This window comes from Ursus arctos, unplaced genomic scaffold (assembly GCF_023065955.2).
Source record: "Ursus arctos isolate Adak ecotype North America unplaced genomic scaffold, UrsArc2.0 scaffold_16, whole genome shotgun sequence".
NCBI classification, from domain to species: Eukaryota; Metazoa; Chordata; class Mammalia; order Carnivora; family Ursidae; genus Ursus; species Ursus arctos.
Genome location: NW_026622830.1, coordinates 34,395,375 through 34,420,743, shown reverse-complemented (window position 1 = coordinate 34,420,743; position 25,369 = coordinate 34,395,375). Strand labels below are relative to the sequence as shown.

The window sequence follows — 25,369 nt, the reverse complement described above, 5'->3', positions numbered from 1 at the left end:
GTTTGCTTTTCTGTGCTAAGTTCTCAGAAGTTTAAAATAACTCGTGTTCAAAACAGTGAAGGAAGACTTTATAAAATACTTCGGAAAGGAAACTATTACTGCTGATTGCTATTCTCAATATGTTAATGATTTGGAGTGTCTTTCAGACATTTTAGGAAGACCATTTAGCAAAAAGGATAAATAATAAACTCCTATTGTGTTAAATGGTTAATATTTCTTTTTCTCTTCAATCCTTTTTGAAATTACCTTTATTCTGGTGATACAGAAAGAAGAATCCCACAGAGTACTATAATGGAGCAAAATGAATTTGTGTTCCAGTTCCTATTGGCTACATCCTTGTTCACATCCAGAAGAGATCCAGCCATGACACAAAGCCATTACAGCGGGTAAGGGTGATGGCAGATAATAAGAAGATCGAGATCTTGGTCTTCACAGCATTATCATTTAACTTCCATTGGCATCACAGCGATTCATTCATCATTCATCTTTTCCAGGGAGTTTTGAATAGATGAAAAATGTAAACATAATGTTCTGTGCAAAAGGAAATTTATTCATTGATTCACTCATTTTACAAATCATTATTAAGTACTTGTCATGTGTCAGGCACTGTTCTAGGCATGGAGGTTATAGCAGTGAACAAGAGAAATAACTTCTCTATTCTCACAGAGTTCATAAACTAGTAGGGGGAAGAGACACATGCAACAAAACACACAGGATAAATCAGGAAATGATAGGTCTTATGAAGAAAAGTAAACCATGGGAGAGGTTACATAGAGTGCTGGATGGACATAGTCGCTTATACGGGTCACCAGAAGTCGAACTATAAAACTTTCAGCAAAAATATAGGGATGAATCTCCATGACCTTGGATTAGGCAATGGTTTTTACTGTGATACCTAAGTATACCCAAAGTACAAGCACCCAAAGAAAAAATAAATTTGTTTTAATAAAATAAAAATTTGTGCATCGAAGAACACTATCAAGAAATTGAAACAGCAACCTATGCCATGGGAGAAAATATTTGCAAATAGTATGTCTGATAACGTTATAGAACCCACAATATATAAAGAACTCCTCCAATTCAACAATAAAAGACAAGTGAGCCAATTTAAAAATGGCTAAAGGATTTGAATTTTCTTCTCCAAAGAAGATCTACAAATGGCCAAGAAGCCCATGGAAAAAAGCTCAGCTTCATTATCTAGTGGAAATGAGAGGAGTTAAGGTAATAAATCCAAGAGAAATTAGACAAATCACCTGGACACTGCAGAGAGCACCATAAACCAAGAGGCAGAACTGACGGAAAAATTACATTTTTTGACCTTAAAAGTAATAGCATAACAGGGGCCCCTGGGTGGCTCAGTCAGGCAACTAACTCTCGCTTTCCACTCCGGTCATGATCTCTGTCTGGGTCGTGAGATCTAGCCTCAAGTCAGGGTCAGCAGGGAGTCTGCTTCGGATTCCCTCCACTCAGAAAGGGGAAGTATTGATTTTTGATGTGGGAAGAAAAAGCACAATTTACACAATTCACCCTGCTCTTCTTGAAATATGTAACCCAGTTTTTGTTTTCTTTGTGTTGTCCTGCTTTCCCTAGTTACTAAAAAAATTCGAGTTTTGTGTTTAACAATTCAACCTTCTTTTTTTTTTTTTTTATCGTTGTAAAAGGATTATCTTCACCAATTGCCTTTGCTATTTGAAGATACTTTCAAATACTTCTCACATATTAGGAGCAAATTTAAATAAAACATTTTCCTTGTTAAACCATTTCTTTTTCAGTGATTAAAGCAAAAATGAAAATGCTGAATATTTTAGAGCACTGGTTCTCAAATTTGCCTGTACACAAGAATCACATGGGGATCTTGCTACAGATTTTGCTGGTGGAGGTGAGGCCTAAGATTCTGAATTTATTATTTTTTAAAGATTTTATTTATTTGACAGAGCACAGACAGGGGGAGGAAGAGGGAGAAGCAGGCTCTCTGCTGAGCAGGGAGCCTGCTGTGGGGCTTGATCCCAGGGATCACGACCTGAGCCAAAGCCAGAGGCTCAACCAGCTGAGCCACCCAGGCGCCCCACGATTCTGGATTTCTAACTAGCTCCCAGGTAATGCCACTGCTGCAGGTTCAAGGATCTCACTTTGAGTAGCAAGATTTTCATTCATGATATAAATGATAATTTGGTAATTAAACATTGGCCAAATGTGATATAATATAATAATATTTTGTTTCTTTTTCATTTGTGGAAACAGGTTTTGTCAGATTTATTTTTCTTTCACAAATTACACCAAGTAGTGCATAGTTATAAAAAACTGACTAATTATAGAAATAGATGGAGTAAAAGTAAAAAAGTTATCTTCAGGGGCACCTGGGTGGCTCAGTCGTTAGGTGTCTGCCTTTGGCTCAGGGCGTGATCCCGGCGTTCCGGGATCGAGCCCCACATTAGGCTCCTCCGCTGGGAGCCTGCTTCTTCCTCTCCCACTCCCCCTGCTTGTGTTCCCTCTCTCTCTGGCTGTCTCTCTCTGTCAAATAAATAAATAAAATCTTTTAAAAAAAAGTTATCTTCATTCTCCTTTCTTCTCCCTCAGTCTGTCTCCTCCGTGGATAATAAATACTTTGGCATGATAAACACTAAATAAAAAGAAATGGGAGTAGTCTAATGAACCCTTTGGTATTTATTGAGAACTTTTATAATGCCGCAATAATGCTGCATAATAAATTCATCCCAAAATTCAGAGGTTTACGACCGTAAGCAGCCGTCTACATGCTTGAGTCCTCAGTTGACTTCTCTTGTCTCATCTAGAATAGGTTTGGCTGGCAGCTTTACTTCCTCCGTTGTGTTTCACGACAGAAGCTCCCAGCTGCGACTGGGGGCCGGTTGGCTCCCAGGCTGAAGGAGGAGGGGCAGTTCCTGAGGACATGTTCTTCTCATGGAGGATCACAGGGGCCAAGAAGACAAGCCCAACATTCAGGTCTGTGTCATGTCTGCTATGCGGCCAAGCCCGTTCAGACGGAGGTGCTGTCTCAGCTCGCTCTAAGGCTGTGGCAGAGGTGTGTAAAGAAAATGAAGAATCAGGGTGAATTTTTAATCTATGAAGCCATTGAAAGTATGTCCTTTGTAGCCTCTCTTTTGTGCTCCGTGTGGTCTTCCACTGTGAAATCCACGGAGTCCTCCGCAAGTTGCATGCATTGTCATCGAGCTTTTCCAACATAAAGCATCGGGTGGAGGAAAAAAGTTGAAGCCCCCTCTGATCTTTGAGTGACTCCACGTTGGTGGTGGTCCAGAGCAATGACCAGTACAAGAGAATCAACCCCCACTCCCCCACACCCAGGTTTCCACGTGTTCACATAGGAAGAGAGCCAAGCGGTTGGTATTTAACAGGGGTCCGTGAGGTCCTTTGTTTCTAGGCCAAAGCAATAAGATGTTGGTTTCTTTCCCAATTTGTTCTTCAGTAATAGTAAAGGGGATTTTTCTAAGGAGATTCAATGCCATTGTGAAGTTTTTGTCTGCAAAGTTTAATAATCTCAGTTTCAAAGCTACTTTTAATTCCTTCTGACCCTGTACTAATGAACTCTTCTTTCCATTGAGATGCCACCAGGAGGTTGTTGCTGCTGTTTTTCTCCGTGTTTGGATATTTTACCCTTTGCAACATCATCTCAGAGCGTGTAGTAGAAGCCACCGATGCCCCAGTCTAGAGCTCTCCTGCCGTCTTCTGGATTCCTCGCAGCTGGAGTATACACCCATTCCCGCCCCCAACCACCCACACTTCTCTGCTTGCTTTCTCTGCCTGGAGGCTTCCTGAGCACTAGGGCGCTTTGCTCTGCCTGTGTGGGGGCAGCTGGGAACTACAGAGGGCTCATGAGGAACTGGAGCCCGTGCATAGACACCCCAGCTTCCCTGTCCCTCGGTGAGGCCAACTCCCAGAAAAACTGGATGCTAATAACCTGCTCACACCCTTACTGGCTGCCTTCCTCCCTCCCCTCCCCCCCACTCACAGCACTTCCTGGGGTCACGTGTACCCAAGCGAAGACTACTTGCATCCACATTCTTTCCTTGGGGTTCAGCTTTTGGAGCAACCCAAACTAAGACAGGTTAGGAGCAGAAAAAGCTGGAAGTGCTCCCTAAAACTCAGAGCACTGAAAGCAATACAGTAAATTAATGAGCAGGTAAGAAACGCTGCCAGGTGGCATGGCTGTGTCAGAGTGGGCAAGCTGAAATCAGCAGCAACCAAATATCCAACACGTGAATAGGGAGAAAGAGAAACTCCCACGCAGGTGTTGGTCTGTGTTTGAAGCACAGAAAAGGTGGAGCTTGGTTCTAGGCAAGGGCAATGTCCCCAATGCTCTGGCTTCTTCCTCTTCCCAACTAGTTTCTCTCTCTGGCTACTCCTTCGTCTTTGTGCCCCTTTCTCTGACTTTTGTTCAAAGGGATGGGTACGATCCTGTGCTTATTACTGCCAGGGCAGACAGATTCGCATTAGACTCATGTGCTCCGAAGAGCTGGTGGCAGCCCCGTCTTGTGCCCTCGATCACATCCTCTTTGTCCACCTTTTTACAGCAACCAGCTTGGTGAAGGGGTCACCCCCCCCCCACACACCCTACATCAGTGGCCACACCCATCTCTTGCTTTCTGCTCTGGAGCTTCTCCTTTGCCATGTCTCAAGATACCTTCTGGAAACCATTTAGCTATTCTGAAGCAGGTGCAATCCTGGAAGTGCAAGGTCATGAACATACTCCTCTGCCCATGTAACTTGACCAATGGGGAAAGAAAGCTGATGGATAGTTTCTCCTTGTCCTTCTGGTGAACAACTCTGAGGTGCGCTCTCCGCACCTTCTCAGAGCGCCCCCTGGAGGATGGAGCCCCAATTGTATTGTTGTACCATGGAGCCCCATGGTATTGTTGAGCCTGGTAACATACTTTCCTTGTATGACTCTTTCCAGTCTCCCAATCCAGTTCCTCAGGATGGAACTTCCCAAAGTAAACTTCCTGGATACACACCCTTGTGTCCAGCTCAGCTTCCTGGAGAATCCAGTGCTGGTTAAGTCCACATTCCAGGATGCCTAACTTCCCCTGTTTCCCCTTTTCCCAGTGACTCCTCAGACACCTTCCCAGCCCAGCTGTTTTACGGACACTGTCATAGTCTCGTCTTCACTTCCAATTAACAATGGTAGGAGCTAGAATTCTAAAAGCTAGAATTCTGCTAACTACTCTTAAGGAATTAACCTTTACTTAGACATGAACAAATATTTAGGACTCTAACTTCTGCTCCTTCCTATTGAAGTTTTGAGGATTCTGATAAGCTCATTCGTCAGCTGATGGTCCTCCTTCATTCATTTCCACCTTCACTTGCAATAGACAACATTTATCCCTGGAGCTGTAGATTTTGGGGGGATTTATTGATTCAGAAACGTGTTTATTAACATTCACAGCACTTGCATTGGCACTGTTGACAATACAGAGCAGCTAAGAGGCAGTTGCTGAAGTTTAAGGATAATCTAAGGATGAAATAGGAAAAACAACAAATAACCAAAGCACGTAAAACAGAGAATGTGATGTGTGACAAGTACAGTATTGACAGGGTGTCCTGGTGGAGAGAGAAATCCTATCTGGGCAAAGCAGAAGGAAGCATGGGCTTGACACTGGTCTTCAGTCGTGTAGTGAAGGATTCCCCACTTGGCCCAGGCTGAGACCAGTGAAAGCAATGGTCGGTTTGGCCATGATGGCAAATATGCCCGCCTTTGGTTGGCTTAGGCATTTTGAAGAAACATTTTTCAATTTCACTCTTGAACATTTTGGCGGCTCTAGATATTTCAAGCTCCAAAGGCATTTCGACAAGTTTCAGTACTATGTTGTTGCCTAGCACGTTTATCCTCTCCAAGGTTCAGTTTTTAGAGTCTAAAATCTATCTTTTCTGCACCCGTACTGTCATAAGACCTGCATTTTTGATGTATTAAAACTCTTCATGCCTCTTGGGTGTTTCTGCTTGTTTATGAGAATTTCTTTGTTATTCATGTGTAGATGGCAGTTTGAATGACCTAGAAAGAACAAAACATTAAAAATAATGATTACATAATTCATGTGATCCCTAATTAACTATGTTTTATTTTCTAAAAGCTACAGATGTTGTATTATTCATAAGTCTGTTCACATATTATATATGTCACACAAATAGGATGTTTGTTGGCTTAAAACAAGCAAATTCTGTGCATTTCTTTAAGCTAAAAAAGCGGGTATCGGGGTGTATTAACTATAGTTTTTTGTGTCTACAAAATGAGGAGCTAAACTACTAAAGTCTAAAGCCTTCCGGCCTCGGAGTGTGGTCTTTAGACCCGCATCACCTACAGGCTTTTAGAAATGCAGAATCCTGGGCCCCACCCCACAACCACTGACTCAAAATCTGCATTTGAACACGATGTCCAGTGATTAATGAGCACTTTAAAATCTGAAAAGCCCTGATCTGTTTTCTAGAGCAAGTTTTAAGAGCTAACTGGTCTTAATTGCAACTGTATCTGACACGTGGGGCACCCAAGACACCTGATGACCATGGTACTTGGATTTTAGAATGGATCAATATATTTTGAAATATTAATTTCTAGTAAAAATATTTTTGCTCCTTTTAAAAAAAATATTTAGAGTGAGAAAGTGTGAGTGGGGAAGGGGCAGAGGGTGAGAGAGAGAGACACACAGAGAGAGAGAAGCAGACTCCCTGCTGAGCACGGAACCTGATTCGGGCTCGATTCCCCCAAGATGATGACCTGAGCTAAAACCAGGAGTCAGATGGTTAACGGACTGAGCCTCCTAGACACCCGTATTTTTGCTCCTTCTAAAACAAGCCAGCTTATAGGCTTAAAGGATCTTTAATTACTATGGTCCATTTTCTATACCTCTAATCATTTGTGTACTGATTCACAGGGGAAAGTTTTAGGTTTTAGAAACTTAGAACCACTTAAATGGTCACATATTTGTTATATCTCTTGGAGAGTAAAGGAACATTTTTCAAATGATAAATGTCCAATAGTATATTTAATGATGTTCAACCATATTTAGAATTTTTTTTAACAGTTTTTTTAAAGATAGAATTGTTTCCTACCCATCAGATTGAATAATGAACGACATTACTCCAGGATTTGGGAAGGGAAAGCAGCCTGATATACAACTGGTAAGGATATAAATTGACATGAACTTTTTGGAGGACACATCTACCAACTTTTCAGTGGGCCTACATTCTGACCAGAAAGTTCCACCTTACAGATTTACTCTACAGATATATTCCAATATGATTACAAAGAAATATGTACAAGAATGTGCAATGAACCATTTATATAAACATGAAAGCTGGAATTACCTAAATGTCTATCAACACTAAGAAGTGATTTAATAAATTGTACCATGTTAATACAGTGAAATATTACATAGCTATTAAAGAGGAAGGGATAAGCTGATGTCTAGGATATATATATATATATATAATTAGATTCAGATACATATGGAGATTACAGACACAGATTAGATGAGCTATAGATATAGGTCTCTGCATAGAAAATGCTCATAAGAATGAACACCAAGCTGTTCACAGTGGCTGCCTCTGGGACGTGGAATGCGGGAGGATGGAGGACTTTTTATTTTGCAGTTCATCTACAGTTTGATTTTTTAAAAAAAATCAAAATAAATGTATAACTTAAAAATATTTTTCTTTTGAATGTCTTCCTCCTAGCCAAAAAAAAAAAAAAAAAATTATGCACAGCTAGCTGGAGAAGATAGGCTTATAAATTTCAGAATCTGTGTGCAATCCAAAGAAATTCAAAACAGAAAAAAATCCAAGAGTTGCTCAAGAAATACTTCTTAGCAATTCTCAACCATAGGGTTTCTGAGAAATATCTGAATTCTAAATTAATATGTTTTCCATTACTAGGTTAAGATATGTTGGAATATAAGCAATATTAAACTCACAGATAACTTTTTTTTCTGATAGTCAGTTTTTACTATTTTATTTTATTTTGTTTCTTCACGTTTGTATTTAAATTCTAGTTAGTTAACATGCAGCGCAGTATTAGTTTCAGGAGTAGAATTCAGTGATTCATCACTTACATACAATAGCCATTGCTCATCACAACAAGTGCCCTCCTTAATACCCATCACCCATCTAGCCCAACCCCCACCCACATCCCTCCATCAATCCTCAGTTTGTTCTCAGTAATTAAAAGTTTCTTATGGTTTCTTTGCCTCTTTATCTCTCTCTCTCTCTGCCTCTTTTCCCCCCTCCCATATATTCATTTGTTTTGTTTCTTAAATTCCACATATGAGTAAAATCATATGGTAATTGTCTTTCTCTGACTCATTTTTTCTTAGCATAATACACTCTAGCTCTATCCACATTGTTGCAAATAGCAAGATGTCATTCTTTTTGATGGCTGAGTAATATTTTACATATATATATATATATATATATATATATATATATATATATATATATATATATATATGGCACATCTTCTTTATCCATTCAAGCACATCTGGGCTCTTCCCATAGTTTGGCTATTGTTGATAATGCTGCTATAAACATCGAGTGCACATACCCCTTCAAATTCGTATTTTTGTATCCTTTGGGTAAATACCTAGTAATGCAATTGCTGAGTCGTAGGGTAATTCTATTTTTAACTCTTTGAGGAACCTCCACACTGTTCTCCAGAGTGGCTGTACTAGCTTGCATTCCCACCAACAGGGCAAGGTTTCCTTTTCTCCTCATCCTCGCCAACACCTGTTGTTTCTTGTGTTGTTAGTTTTAGCCATTATGACAAGTGTGAGGTGGTATCTCATTGTGGTTTTGATTTGTATTTCCCTGATGATGAATGATGTTGATTTTTCAAAATGCAAACTAAAATGACATTGTTCTCCACTTACCAATCTGGCAAAACATTTGCCAATATTAAAAAGGTTGCTGATATTCAGCAATCATAAGTAGATACACACGTAATGACTTGGGAATATATATACATTTTTAAATGGAACAACCAAGTTTAATCTGATATGTGTAGCCTGATACTATTTTGTAAGTACATAATATATTTCAGAGTAAGCATAAGAGAAAATTGAGAAGAACAAATACCAAGCTCTTGACAATGGCTATCTCAAAGGAAGGGGATTTGAGAACAATGTTTTGGCTTTTTCCCTTCGTAGAATTTGGTTTTTAATGTGAGAATATGGTAGGCCTTTTTTCCCCCAAATATTTTCAAATTTGAAAGATTTAATTTAATTAATTTATTTATTTGAGAGAGAGAGTGAACATGAATGGGGGAAGGAGCAAAAGGACAGAGCCCCACTGAGTGGGAGCCTGACATGGGGCTCTATCCCAGGACCCTGAGATCATGACCTGAGCTGAAGTTAGATACTTAACCAACTGAGCCACCCAGGTGCCCCCAAATATTTTCAAATTTCAAAACGTGTAAAGAGAACCAGTGAAATTCATTTAATTAAAAAACATTCTCCACATCTTTGTGGTTCTAACTCCTCCAGAGTTTCAATCTCCCTTTGAGAATAAAATAACACAAATAAAAAAATGTTCTCCTTGTAATTAGGCTTGTGCAAAGGCATAAGGGGTGAATTTGGAAGGGAATGTTTATATATGGCACCTTCCAAACTGGGAACAAAGAAGTGCATAGAATTCTATCCCATATTCTCATCTTAACAGCATTTGAAAGGGAAAAAAAATACTGAGAAGGGATATAATAGTGTGTTTTCCATGACTCAAGAGGCATAAATTTTAAGTAAACAAATACTATCTTAAAGTGCTCTGTGGCACTCCTTTGAGGAACACATTTGAGAGTTCTAGGTGTTGGCTTGCTTTTCTAAGAGCTTTGATTTTTAAGAAGCTATTGGGAACTGGGGGGAAAGAGGCAATGAGAATGTTGAGCCAGAATTGTGATTCAAATAATTTTGAGTGAAAAGTAGGGTCTCTCGGAGATCGAAAGAGCTCTAGGACATTTCACCTTTTTTTTTTTTTTCTGCTTGGTGGAAAGTCTTCTTCTCCCTCTGCCCCTTCCCCCGCTCTTGCTCTCTCTCTCTCAAATAAATAAAAATCTTTTTACAAAATAATTATTATCCCAATATATAACTCAAGCTGAATCAAATAGCACTCTTAAAGTACTTAAGAATTGTCAGAATTCCCCGTTTCACTTTACATGTGAATGGTTTTGTTTTGTGGGTTTTGTGGGGTTTTTTTGGTTTTTTGTTGTTGTTGTTGTTCTTTTAATGTGAATGGTTTATTGAGCCAGAAAATGACTGATGCGTACTTTCTAGATACCTTCTTTTCATCTCCAGTTTTGATCTCTTGCAGTTTTACCAAATAACATGTCTATGAAACACTATGATTTCAAGTCATTGTTGGTTCTTGACAAGTTCAAAAGGAGCAAATCAGATTTCTTTTAGAAAAAGATTCATGTATCTGAAACAGGCTGCCCAATTTAGACACATATATCTGGAAAGACTCTTTATTCCAAAGAGTTATGTCCCTCACAGCCAGGCTTATTTCACTGGACTGATTGTAGTATGAGTGAGAAAAATAATATGAACATAACTTTTGTGGAATCAGGGAATAGTTTATATTCTTACCAATCTCAGATATGTAAATTAATCATTCAGGAAAAAAAAACTCCTGAAAATGGGCATAATTATAATAAAACCCATCAGTAGCTGTGTAAAATCCGTCTTGCTTAAGTAATACTAGTGTTTTATAAATACCAATATATGAAAAAATATTAATTTTCTCCAATTCCTTTAGTCTGAAAAGTACAGACACTTGCAAAGTTCATAAGTTGCTATGCGAACATTTCTGATACTCCCAGAGTTAAGAAAATCTCACAACTTCATAATGGAAATGCTGACATCAGGACATAAAATAATACATTTTAAGAGCCTCCAAAGAATTGCTGCACAATAGGCTTCTCTCCATTTTATTTTTTTTTATTTTTATTTTTATAATGATTTTTTATTATATGATGTTAGTCACCATACAGTACATCCCCGGTTTTCGATGGAAGGCTCGATGATTCATTAGTTGTGTATAACACCCAGTGCACCATGCAATATGTGCCCTTCTTACTTCTCTCCAGTTTAAAAACATGATGAAATCGTCTTCCTTTTATTTATTGTTATTATATTTTAGTCTTCCTTTTATTTTTATTTTTTTAAGATTTTATTTATTTATTTGACAGAAAGAGGGAGCAAGAGAGCACAAGCAGGAGGAGTAGCAGAGGGAGAGGAGAAGCAGGCTCCCTGCTGAGCAGGGAGCCCGATGCGGGGCTCAATCCCAGGCCCCTGGGATCATGACCTGAGCCGAAGGCAGATGGTTAACTGACTGAGCCACCCAGGCGCCCCTTTAGTCTTCCTTTTAATGAAGAATGCTCAAGCTTCTAAGAAATCCTGAGGTGCATGAAGTAGAGGAGATGAATGCAAAAGGATTTTAATTCCAAGGAGTAACATATCTCTGGCTACTGTGTTTCAATTCATCCTTCATCCTCTTTGCCACTGTGACTTTACAATCACCATCAGAAGGTGGCTAGATCTGTTTTCCCACCTCTTGAATCCGGGCTGGCCTTTGGACTTGGCTTGGCTAACAGAGCATGTCAGAAGTGAGAGCGAGCCAGTTCCTAGTCTGGCTGTCAGGGACCTTCTGCTTCCATGCTCTCTCTCGGGAGTACTGCCAGCACCTTGGGTAAAAGCCCCTGCCAGGCTGCTAGAGGATGAGCTCGCATGTACAGAGAGCCCATTTGTCCTACCTGAGGCCATACTAGATCAGCCTACAGCCAGCAACCCCCAAATATGTGAGAGAGCCCACCTGTCTCACCCCCATCTGACCATAGGTGTGTAAGGGAGTCCTGTGAGACCAGAAGACTCACTCCACTGGCTCATAAACCTTTGAGCAGTAAATACCTACTTATTCTTCTTTAAGCATTGTTTTTGGGCTGTTCTCACTCTTGTTGAGAATGCAATTTCTTAGAAGACCTAAAAGTTTTTTGCTTTTGTTTTTATTTTTGTTTTTGTGTTGTTTTTTTTTCCTGCAGAAACTATTTTCATGCTAGCTTTGCTCAAACTCATGTTGGTTTTGTAGTTTTGAGGAGAATTCTTTGGCTTAAGCCGGTTTTCACAGAAACTCCTGTGTGATATCATTTTGTCCTATATCTTAGGCTACAAGAAGCCTCGTAATGTCATTGGCAAAGAAGTAGCTAAATAATTTCAAGAGGTAAAGAGTCCAAATATCCTCCCCCAAAAACAAAAGTTTAGTAAAATGCATATTAGTTTGCAGATTTAAAGGCTGCTTCAGTTGAACTCACAGTAGTGAAAGCAGAAAAGATGTCAAGAAGACAGAATTAAGTCTGAATATAACTTTTCCCTCAAAATGTCAACATATACATTAAAACGAATAAAAAATTATGACAGGTTGGGCAACAATACATGTTGTATAAAATATAGATAATATAAGGGAATACAGGAAGGGCAAACTTTTAAGGGTTGAACAAATCCAGATCAAGAAAACATTAACAAAAAGTTGACGGTGTGGGGGCACCTGGGTGGCACAGCGGTTAAGCGTCTGCCTTCGGCTCAGGGCGTGATCCCGGCGTTGTGGGATCGAGCCCCACATCAGGCTCTTCTGCTGTGAGCCTGCTTCTTCCTCTCCCATTCCCCCTGCTTGTGTTCCCTCTCTCACCGGCTGTCTCTATCTCTGTCAAATAAATAAAATCTTAACAACAACAACAAAAAAGTTGACGGTGTGGTATTAACATTAGATAAGTTCAAATTTAAGGAAGAGAGCTTGAAACAGATGAAACACAGAAAGACAAAACATCCAGCCCACAGCAAAAATTACTAAGTAATAAGTTGCAAAAAATGTTAACCAATAAATGACATAACAAAAAAAATGAACCATGAATGGTAAGAAATGCTAGAAACAAAACAGACCATAGATACGTAAGAATTGGAAGTTCTGAACACAATAATTAAGGCTAAAGTCATCAAAATGTATTAAATGCTATATCCTAGTAACAAAGAATATATTTTATTTCAATCAGTCTTATTTACAAAATAATTTCCATGAATTAGAACAAAAAGTAGAAATAGCACAGACTACATTCTAAGTGTACAGTTGTACATACACAAAGCAAAGCTAAAAAAATAATAACCAAAATCAAAGAGAAAAACTGCAACTACCTAGAATCTTAAAATTTTTCTCCCATTATATGTCTGGGATCCAATAAGTGACCAAAATTGCAATTGCTGAGTATTTGCAAGGTTATTAAAATTAAAACAATAAACATTGAAACTTAAAAGCAGAGAAAAATACATAGCCTTACATATCTATGTAACTAACAAGAAAGAGTAAAAGGAAAAGAATGAGCTATGAAAGGTCCAGAGGTAGAAAGAATAATGACACAAACTTAAGAAAGAAAATAACAAAATAAAAAGAAACTTAATGAACTAGAAAACAGAAAAAAAGGTGGATAAAGAAATTGAAAAGCAAGTAACTAAAGGCAAAATAGTAACACAACGGGTAATGTATCAACAAACCGAATTAACAAGGAGACAACACAATATTAACTTTTTAAAATAAAGAATCAAAAACACAGAGGTACTTAAAACTACCCAAAGGAAGTATTTTGCAAACTGCATTAAACTTGAAAATTTGGGGTGATAATGAGGATAGTCTTGAAAAGTAGAATTCACAAGATTGACCTCAGTCAGAGAATATAATGTATTTACCCATTAGTTTTCCTGGAAGGAAGCATAAAAAATTAATCATTTACCCTTTGGAGAAAGAAATCTGTAGGGGAAGGAGAGAATTGCGCTTTTCATTTCATCCCCTTTCAAGTCATGCCTATATACTATTGTTTTTGGGTTCCGTGGTTGGGTGCATGGGTTGGAGATCAAGAAGTCAGGTGGGGTAGTGGGGGACAGGGGTGGGGTGGTGGAGATTGGAGGAAAAGGACCCTGAGAACAGATTCTGGGCAAGGTTCATCTGGAAGCAAGGAAGGGGCTGAAGGAGGAGGTGGCTAGCTAGGGCTCAGCAGCCAAGTCAAGGCAGGGAGGGAGAGAGCCCATAACAGAGTCCCTGCATGAAAGCGGGCCCATTGCTGGGCAGCGACCACCTCAGAGAGTCCAAGTGAGCCTGCATCAGGCTCATCTTTGATAAACCTCATCTTTTGGTACCCCCTTGGCGTAAAATGCACTATGTGTATTTGCTTGTTTTTCAGTATTTACGGATATTTTGTAGCAGATCTCTGAACTAGATCTATCTAACAAATTGAGTGTTAGCATAATGGGATTTGGGGCTCCTGTTTTGGGACATACATATTACACCCACAGGACTGCCGCTGATGCAAACCTCTTTGTTTCCTCCAGGACAACGGCAATTAGTAAGGGCGGGTTCCTCATTCGTAAAAGAAGCCAGTTAGCTGAAATACAATGTTTTGTTTCTTCCATTTTCCATTTGAAAGTGCATTTTAAACAAGCAAAATAGATACCATATGACCTGTCAGTCACTTGACACTGAATAGTAATGCACAATTTGTATCTTATTTCCAGTTTCCCACAGTGAGTGTTAATTTCTCCCTGCCTTTGTTCTGGCTGTTTCTCATCAGCGGGACATTTACTTGTTCATTTCCTCTCTTCTTTATTTGGTAAGCTCCAAACCAGTTCAAGCTAAAAAACAGTTTTAAGTTTAAACTAAATACCTCAATTTTAAGGAAGGTTTTCCTGGGAACTGCAGGCAAAATAAACCACCACTGCCGTGAATTCATATTGTTTTGCTCACATCTGTAAGCATAGCACTAATTTTATCTTGTGACTGTATTTGTAGTCCTGCCTTCTCCTATTAAACCACAAGCTCTTCAAAGGTCCAGAGCAGGAATCAGTAGCCCCTGAAATGTTACAGATTTTTTTTTTTTAATGTTAAGATAAATGCATTAGAAATTAAATACTTGAATATTTTTAAAGCAAACTGAAATGTACTCACATTATAAACTTTGGTCCACATGTTCAAATCTGCATTACAGTAATGGTAATGGTACTTGGCTTTACTAAGTCTACTCCAAATTTTAGTCAATTAAAATAGTTTTAATGCAGCAAGATGATTATCTTTCCAGAGGGAATAATTGTTCTCTATTAGGATTATTAAGTAGATTTTCCAATTAGGTTTGATTGAAGAGAGCCACAGTTTTAAATATGCCGGTTTATTCCTCATTTTATCTAGCACGTGAATACATATGACTATATTTGGATTCCAAATATGTAATGAGAGAAAGAGAAGCATTTGGTGTTTGAAAAAAATGAATTATGCCACCCCAAGGGGATCTGTTTGTCTGTCATGATAATGAATGCAGCTTTCTTTGATATCCGAGAGGAATAAGAGATACCTTACAAATATGCTATATTTAAAATAAGGTTTTGTTTATTTTTTGAAAAGATTATTTGAGGATGCTTTTATTCATTTCTCTTTTTTTCAGTATACTAGATGCCTTATTTTTAAAAATTTTTTTAAAGATTTTATTTATTTATTTGAGAGAGAGAGAGTATAAAAAGTAGGGAGGGGCAGAGGGAGAGGGAGAGGGAGAAGCAGGGTCCCCGCTGAGCAAGGAGCCCAATTTGGGGCTAATCCCAGAAACCCAGGATCATAACCTGAGCCAAAGTCAGATGCTTAACCGACTGAGCCACCTAGGTGCTCTGGAATAATTACCATTTTTAATAAAAAAGAGAAAAATCACTTGCTTCAATAAGTTATCTCATTTGTGGTCAATATCTATTAGGTGATATTCCGAAGTGGAAATTTTGAAGCAAGTATGGTATCCCATATTATTAAAACCAAATTTAAATAATTCACAATTGGTCATTTTTATTATAATTTATTTCTGTCAGTGGTCTCTAAGAATAGTCAATACAGGAATGCTATTTAGCTTCTATCCATAAGAGAAAAATTTTGCTCTGTTCTTAATGACACCTTACTACTAAGTAAAGACGAATCGAGTAGATAAACACAGTGGAAGAGAACAAAACCCACAGAAATCATAATCTAGACAAACTATAAATAAGGATATGTATTTTCTGGTTAATATTTTGAACTACATTTCCATATTTTATCTCATTTAATCAACACAGCAAACTATTTGTCAGTTTGGGCAAATTTTACTAAATAAACGATGGACTTGAGAGTTTACATGACTTGCCCAAGTTCAGAGCCAGTCTATGATAGACCCAGGATGTTGCTGCCCCAAAGCCCTGTTCTTCCAAGACAGCACTGACATTTGGCCCTATCTCTGTACACTTGTCAGGGAGCTGAGCCACCAGCAGTGATGATGGGGGCTGAGGAAGGAGTTCAGACGACACAAGATGGAATAATTTCCAGCCTTGAAAATTGCCACGGAAAGGGCAGACACTGCTTCTATGCACTTTTTTTCCAGCAAATAGCCCCAATTTCTTTTTAACTGGAATCATGGAAAATCTCAAAAAGTAAAGCATGTGGATTTCAACTCCTATATTTAACTTCACACTGGCAATGTTAAATCTGAATTTTATTTCATAGCAAAGAAGGAACAATGAATAATATTGATAATGCTATTAATTATAGAAATTTTATTCTTTTCATATCTTGTGGGTATATTCAATTACTATTCAGCGAATACTCATTCCCTTTCATGACCTCCATGGAAGAAGGAGTGTAGTTCTTTGTCCTACTGATGTTAAATGACTTTCTTCAGCCAAAGGAATATGATTCAATGTGACAGTGTACCAATACCCACCTACACCTTAGTGTCCACAAGTGTCCCTCTGTCCTTCTTGAGAAGATCATGCTTCAAGTAGCTATCAGTCCAACGAGGTTGAGGGACCTGTGAACCAGACATGGACCCAACCTGCAGCTGGGAGCCCAGCCCAGCCATGTACAACCTTCATCAGCTGAATCTCTGCCAACCCACAGTGGCATAATTGGTGATATGTGGTTAGAAGGCTAAGACTACCAGATTACGATATTCACCTTACTCTCCTTCAGGTGAGTAGAAGCTACAGCAAGTCTTCAAGCATAAAAACAAGTACCACATTATGTTTTACCAAGATTACTCTGCAGCAATGTGTAGGACAAAGACTTCAAATGGGGTTTATTCCTATAGCTCCTCCCCCAGAAGGGGGGGGAAAGCCATGATTCAATTTGATGCCAAGACTTTTGTTTTTATTTTCGATTTAATTTTTTAACTTTTTTTTTTTTAGAGGGATAGGGGGTTGACAAGGGAAGAGGGTGGGAGATAATCCTAAGCAGATTCCACACCTAGCACAGAGCCCAACATGGGGCTCGATCCCACAACACTGAGATCATGACCTGAGCTGAAATCAAGAGTTGGTCGCTTAACTGACTGAGCCACCCAGGATCCCCTGATGCCAAGACTTCTAGCATGCATGAAGCAATATGAGAAATGGCTACAACTATGCGAAGAACTCAGGGTTGGACATTTGCAGCGTGATGGCTTAATACCCAAAGGAAATCATGAACCCAGGACCTTTGGAAATATGGTTGTCACCTAGTTTGAGTGTCTTGAACAAGAACAATCACATAGTAAATATTCTGTAATTGTTTGTTTTCTGTGGTCCCCACTTGGTCTTTATTGATAGGAGCCTTCAAATGAGGACTTCAGTTAATTATTAAGTTAATTGAGTTAATGGTTGTACTTTCTCCAAAGTATTTGAATGGCCTTCCTAAGATTTAACTACATCTGAGCATCGAGTGAATTATTGACTTGTCTTGTTCAAGACTGAAAGCAAATCTAATAAATGCTGTTGAAACCTGTTATGAATTGTTTTCAATTTACCTACGAACCTACAGTACTTATTTGTAGGATTTCCATGGTGGGGGTTACGAGTATTGAATTCTTCATCATGAGGAGTTCATCAATGAGGGAGACCCCATGTTTATTAGTGCCAAGAACAAACCAAATGATCACTGGCTAATAAAGATAATTCAGTGGGGGAGAGCTTAGATTAGTTGTTTCCTGGCCAGTTAATTCTGGCCATACAACACAACCACTTGGGGATATTTTAAAAAACAAAACCAAACAAAACTACCCGTCTTGGGGCTTTACCCCACACCGAACAATGATTATTTTTTAAAAACTCTCTGAATGATTTTTCTATGCAGCCAAGGTTGAGACAAAGCATGTATGTTTTATGCAATTTTTGTGCCTAGTTTACCTACACAAAATGCTGCATAAAGAACATCATTTCCTAAAGCCTAGTTTTTAGAGCCAGGCTTAAAAAACAAAAACAAAAACAAAAACAAAAGACCTACTTTAATTTGTACACTATTCTATATATTGATTCAGAAACTTAATATAATTTTGACAATATTATAATTCACTTACTTTTCTTCTTTATTATTGTTTTCAATTGTTGTAAAATACACATAACATAAAATTTACCATTCTAACCATTTTTAAGTGTGTAGTTTAGTGTCATTAAGGACATTCCCATTGTCACGCAACCATAACCACCATCCATCTCCAGATCTCTTTCAATCTTGCGAAGCTGGAACTCTATACTCTTCATTTCCCTCTCCCTCCAGTCTCTGGCAGTCACTATTCTACTTTCTGTCTCTATGAATTTGACAATGCTAGGTACCTCATGTGAGTGCAATCATACTATATTTGTCCTTTCGTAACAGGCTTATTTCACATAATATCTTTAAGGTCCCTCCATGCTGTAGCACCTGTAAGAATTTCCTTTTTTATAAGGCTGAATAATATTCCATTGTATATACATACTCTATTTTGTTTATTCATCTGTCAATGGACAATTCTACCCTTTGGTTATTGTGAGTAATGCTGCTATGGCCATGGATGTATGACTATCTCTCCAAGACCCTGCTTTCAATTTTGGGGGATATAAGACCCACAGGTTGAATAGTTGGATCATATGGTAATTATTTTTTACTTTTTTGAGGAACTACCATGCTGTTTTCTATAGTGACTGCACCATTTGACGTTCCCATCAATGGAGCACAAGAGTTCCGATTTCTCCACACCTCTAACACTTTGTTCTTTTCTGGTTTTTAACAGTAGTCATTCTCATGAGTGTGAGGTGGTATTTCACTGAAGTTTTGATTTGCATTTCCCTAATAATTAGTGAGATTGAGTATCTTTTCATGTGCTTATTGACCATATATATATCTTCTTTGAAGAAAAGTCTGTTTTAAGTCCTTTGTTCGCTTTATAATTAGGTTGTTTTGTTGTTGATGGTGTTGAGTTGTAAAAATTCTTTATATATTTTGGATATTAACCTTTTGTTGGATACATAATTTGCACATATCTTCTCCCATCTCGTGGGTTGCTTTTCCAATCTGTTGTTTGTATTCTTTGATGCACAGAAGTTTTTAAAATTTTGATGCAGTCCGGTTTATCTATTTTTACCTTTTTGTCTGTGCTTTTGGGACCATAGTCAAGAAATCATTGCTAAACAATCCATTTACTTTTAGCAAAGCCTGTCTTCAAAAGCACAAAGACGATTTACAATGCAAATCAATTGGATAACCTGGATTAATTTGCCCATTCAAAACACAGGCTATTAAAAATGAATAAATCAAAATTGGGAAACCCTCAGCTTTTACTGAAACTTTGACTTTTGAAAAATTACTCAATCTTATTTAAGTAGTTGATAACTTTGCATGAGTTTTCTTATTCATGTCAAGTTCACAGATTCTTTCAAATTGGAACATAATGGGAACCCATTTGAAGTCAAAGTTTACATATTACATGTCTTTGTTTGCCAAACTGTCTAGTACCCTGAGTAGCAATAAGCATCTACTCATTAAAGCCTTCAAATAATAAAATATTAGCCCAGGAGTGGCAATTAACATTATTTATACCGTGTATTTATTTTGTGGATGAACTAATTGAGATCCTGAAGGAGAAGTAATGCATGTGGTCAGTATAGAATACAAGAGATGTCTTGCTTGCAGATATAACACGAATGCAAAGGTGTAGGAGTTTGGACAGCCTGTCTGAACTAATGGGATAATTGATGCCCGTGGGATACATGTGACGTCACCCCTTAATTATGAGCAGGTGGTGCAATAGGAATGCTGGGATAAATCTGAGGTCTCTAGGAAAACTTATTCCAAGAGTTTTTCCCTCAGTTCTACAAATGCTCCAGAAAACTGTCACCTTGTCCCTTGGGGGCTCCCACATCTCATGCATCCCCCAGGTAGTAGCAAGACATTTTGAGAGATGCTAAGAGACCTCTATGCAGGTTGCCATCTTGGTTGACCACATTTCATATTTCTAACTCATGCTATTCTATAAAATTTACAGTATTATAGACCTGAAGGAGCCTTCCAAGTCATTGGGTTCACATTCCCTTCTTTTCAGGTCTGGCAGCAGAGGCCTAGGGAGGCAGTGACTTGACATAAACCACCAATGGAGTGTGGTCAAGATTCTAATTGGGCCCCCAGATTCTACTGTTAGAAATGTCACCAAAAGCAGAAACAAAAAGAGATAATGCATTCCAGGTATGCATTCCAAAACCTTGGTTCCCTCCTTGTCTTGCAGCTTCTGAAAGCTTGCTCTCCCTCAGCCATCCACAAAGCCAGAAAAATCTTTGACTTCTAACATTCTAACTGCCCAGCCTAGTGACAAAGCCACAGGGAACCTGGCCGTGGGAACTTCCCCTCACGAGCCTTAGATAGGCTTTAGCTGGTCTAGTGCCACCAGAAACAGGACGGCTGGACCCTGTCCTGATTTTCTGCACTTTCAGCTATCTTTGATAAAGGGGCTTCATTCTGTAAAGATCAGCCTACTTGAAGTGTAGCTGTTTCTGAACTCACACAAAAAAATTATATCGACAAGTTTGCCAATCTTCTAAAATGTTCAAATTCATCTGACCTTCTAAATAACAACATCCACTGGAAAATTATTGGACATCTGGAGAGTCATCTGGGGTTGAATTAAATTTTTGATGTGTTGTGAAATTGGGTCAGCGCATTAGAATTACATTTTAATAGTTATGAACGCACTAATAAAATGCTGCTCTTTGGTGCAAATTGGCAACTCTCCCAGACTTCGGAAGCTTCGAAGAAATGAATTTCAAAATTCTTGATTAACAAATATGTACAAGAAGTCAGAAAAGACAAATTAAGAATCCTCTATTAAAGTACACAATAAACGCTGGATTTATTTTACAAGTTATGATTTTAAATGGGGCCTATTTGCACTGCAAAGGGCAACATTGTTCAATGGTATGAGTAGCAAGTAGAAAATCAAGAGGGAAGCTCCTTTTTCTTCTTAGGATTTGTGGTTCCAGGGAAATCATTGTACTTAGTCAACTATTTTCTAGACTGCTTAATAGAGCAAAAATAGGACAAAGAGATGGCGCTTGCGGGGGCTCAGACTTCTACTGGATGTTATGAAGAACTTCTTAACAATGGGTTGTCTTGTGTATCTCATGACAAGCGTATAAGCAGAAGCTGAAGAACCATCTTTCAGGGATATCACAGGATATATTTCTTAATTAGATGAGAAGTGTATTTCAAGGTCCTTTTGAATTTTACGACTGAGCTGCTACATGCTATAAAATAAAGCTAAAAGGAGCCCTAGTTGAATTGCTGGAAAATAATACATCTCAGAAATGAAGTCTTACTTAACAGCATTTAGAATTTAGCTAAACTAAAGCTAAGTTTCTGGAACCCACATAGAAGCTAATGGATAGTCACAGCATTGGATGCAAAAAAGACCTCAAGGGAGCTGCATCAGCCTGGCAAGGCGTGTGCACCCAGCACCCTGCAGGGCCAACAGGTCTCCGAAGGTACCTGTAAGGCAGGTGTGCAGTGGAGACTGAGGCAAGCCTCAAGATATTCAAAAGGTAAAGCAACTTCAGTTTCTTTTCTTACCAAATCATGACCACTGACTTAATCCTTTACAATAGGAAACATAGAAGATAAGAGAACTCGGACAAATGGCAGAGACCGTACAAGAAATCTTTGTTGGGGTACAACTGTGGCTCATTACTCCTGAATGCTAGCACAGTTGAGTGTAGAAGTTTCTTAGGTATCCAAAAGGTCTACAAGGCAAAATTGTACTATGTTTGACTTGGTGCCCTTCAGTTTATTTTTTTAAAGATTATTTATTTGTCAGAGAGAGAGAGAGCACAAGCGGGGGGAGCAGCAGGCAGAGGGAGGAGCAGGCTCTCCACTGAGCAAGGAGCCTGATGTGACTCTATCCCAGGACCCTGGGATCATGACCTGAGCTGAAGGCAGACGCTTAATTGACTGAGCCACCCAGGTGTCCCAGTGCCCTTCAGTTTAATCACACCCAAGGCTCGAATGTCATTCTCCTCTTCTCCATGCTCCTCTCCCTCATCTCTGTCCCTTAGTTCTTCCCTAAGATTCCTGACTTCAGGCAATCCTCATAATAAGGACCTGTTCTCCTGCCACTTTTGAATCAAAATTGGCCTAAGCTGTGGTCTCATCCTTCTGTGCCTTCTAGATAAGCTTCTGACTGAATTGAGACTTAAAGACAAATACATACACACTCTGTGTACTGCTTTCATGATATTTCATGATAGCTGAGTTTTCTGAGAATTGAAAAGCCATTTCACAAAATAATTCTGTGATTGTAAATTGAACATATGTGGGCAACAGTTAGAGGCAACTGTTTAAAGTGTGGTCTGACTGTATACCCCACATCTCACCAGATAGGTTACCCGTGCTACCTCTGTACATAAAATTGGAAACTATGTAATGGAGAATTATTCTTAAATCCCTTACGACAGTCTGTACTCATTCAATAAAATGTATCAAATTCTTGTATCAATTTCTTGTGTGGAACAGTTATTATACTGCTGAGCAAGCACCATGACTGAAACATGGGTAACATTATTATACTAAAGTCAATTCATTGTTTTCTAAAAGTTTAAGTATTTATTTCTTTCTTAGTGCATTTATTTATTTTTAATTTTTCCCCCATTCCTTTTCTTTTCACTTTATTGATTAGGAATTATATATATTTGATGAGTACAACTTGATGTTTTACATGTAGCATAAATTTATAGTAATGTAATAATTACCTATAATATTACATATTTAGTACATATTTAAGGTGTATAACCTGATGTTTTGATATACATATACATTATGGAGTAATCGCAATCAAGCTACTTAACCCATCACCTCATGTAATTATTTTCCTTCTGGGGTGTGTGTGTGTGTGTGTGTGTGTGTGTGTGTGTATGTGGTGAGGATGCTTAAGATCAACTAAAAGTTTAAGTATTTGTTGTTCATTGGGCCAAGCTTATTCTTTTTTCCTTATTAAGTCAAATTTTGCTACTTTTTTGGTAGCAGTTCATTTAAGTTATCTTACTTATAGACTAAAATGATTTTTCAGTGTGTTGGGGGAGAAATACTTTTAAAAGTTTAGGTATCAAAAGCCCACAAAGCAATGCAGATGAAATATAATGACAGGGTTTGGTTTTAAGAAGCTAAAATTGAATCAATTTACCCCAGTCTTCCGCAAACAAGCCAGATATTGTCCTGAGAAAATATATCTATATGCCATAGACTATATGGATTTATACCATAAACACCCAAACACAGACCACCTCTGGTGGCCATTTACCTGACAAAAACCAAGACAAAACTGATCCATCTGTCTCCACTGGACGAAAGCGATAAGATAGAATAAGCAAAACAGTAATTCTAAATGAGTCCAGTTTCAGAGTTTGGAGCTTTATCATTACACCGCCATGATTTTTTTCCCCTTAAAATCTCTAGTGTTCCAGGGCACCAACCAAAAAAAATAGTAAGTCTCCTTTCTGTCATCTCGCACGTTTCAAATACTGTTTTTGCTCCAAGAACCATTTTGAAAATACATAGTCTGCTTCAGGACAGCCACCTGGAGTCAAGGAAAGAGCCCGTAGATAGAATGAACATCGATTTTCTCAAACTTCCTTTTCTACCAAGCCTTTTAGTCAAACTACTAGAGAAGACTAAAACAGAAGTTTCAACTACTTTTGACCTGTGCCTAACCAATGCTTAGAAGAGAAAATAACACAGGTGGGATTCCCTGATTTGCTGGGTTAGTGAGACTTTCAGCTGAAAACAAATACAGTTTGTAGTCCCTATAGAGGCTGCTGACTCCATTTTTGAAAAATGGAGGGCAGGGATACGAAACACTGCTTTTCTTCCTCTCTCCTCAAACATACATGTTACTTGTATGGTCTCATTCACAAAAGGGATAATTAAAATGAACCTGACACCTGCTCCCCTTAAAAATAACCTCATACACCAAAAATAATAATCTCACACAGAAGAAAAGATGCTTGTGGGTCCGAATTCCTCAAGGAATAAGATAAAATATTGTACACAGTTTCTTTTATTTAACAAAAGGTATCACTCAGTGGTGGTGAACCCAGAATTAATGGGACCAGAAACTGATCTAATTTGGGGGACAAGATGTCTTTAAAAAAAATACCTCTCAGTTGGGTGGGTGCAGCATTCTGGCAGGTCCTCCTGCACACCTCCTCCACCACAGAGGGCTCCTCACTGTCCAGCAGACAAAAACACACTCCTTGAGCCTCTTCTCTTGAAGCTGGAAAATGGACGGGAAGCATCCTGGACCTGACTCTCCCCATGTCTCCTGCAAATGCCTTCCCAGCAGCGCGGCTGGAATCCAGCACGCGGACTCTGCCCTTGCTGAAGTCGCAGTGTTTGTCCATCCCTTTGAAAAGATAGAAGAGGACGAAGATGAATATACTTGTGGTTGCTAGTAAGGAAACAGCATAGAGGAGACCAAAAGTGGCCAAAGCAAGTGTGAGATCCACCATGAAAATGATCAGCTTGGCCAACATGTCTGCATTTCTCCTCGTTCACAGAAGGTATTTAAAACTTCCCAAAGGCTTCCACTATGCAATTATGTCTTTATAAGATGTGGTCAGGGAAAAGGACATTTCTAAACACGCTAAAGTGTGTTGTAATTCCTCCAAGTATCTACCAGGAGGGCTGTATAATGAAACTTTGATTTCCCAACTGGTGTGGAACAGTGGCTAAAGGTAAAGTGTGGTAAAGTGTGGGATATTGCTTCACACTTGCTTCTCTAGTGGAGAGAAGTCCAGGGATTTATGTTATCCCCTTAACTATGTAACTGAGTCACTTGGACTGTAATTGCCAAGGGGTAGGAACCCACTAATGTGCATTTACAATGTGGAAGGCTACAGTAGAAATGTGATTTTTCGTGGGAAATTAAAATATGCCAGTAAAGTGTGAAAGGAAAATAAAGCCATTTTTCAAACATGCAAAGACTCAGAAAGTTGACCTCTCCTGCATGTGTTTGAAAAAAAAATTTATTAGAGGATATAATTCAATA

At 38.6% G+C, this 25,369-nt stretch overlaps 1 long non-coding RNA gene across 1 annotated transcript; it reads right to left on the bottom strand.

The window, feature by feature from the left end:
• Positions 1-532: 532 nt before the first annotated feature.
• Positions 533-25,068, bottom strand: LOC130543788 (uncharacterized). Its single transcript, XR_008959401.1, has 2 exons — positions 24,479-25,068; positions 533-6,025 (listed from the first exon to the last, which is right to left on the bottom strand). It is a non-coding gene; the product is annotated as an uncharacterized LOC130543788 (long non-coding RNA).
• Positions 25,069-25,369: the final 301 nt, after the last annotated feature.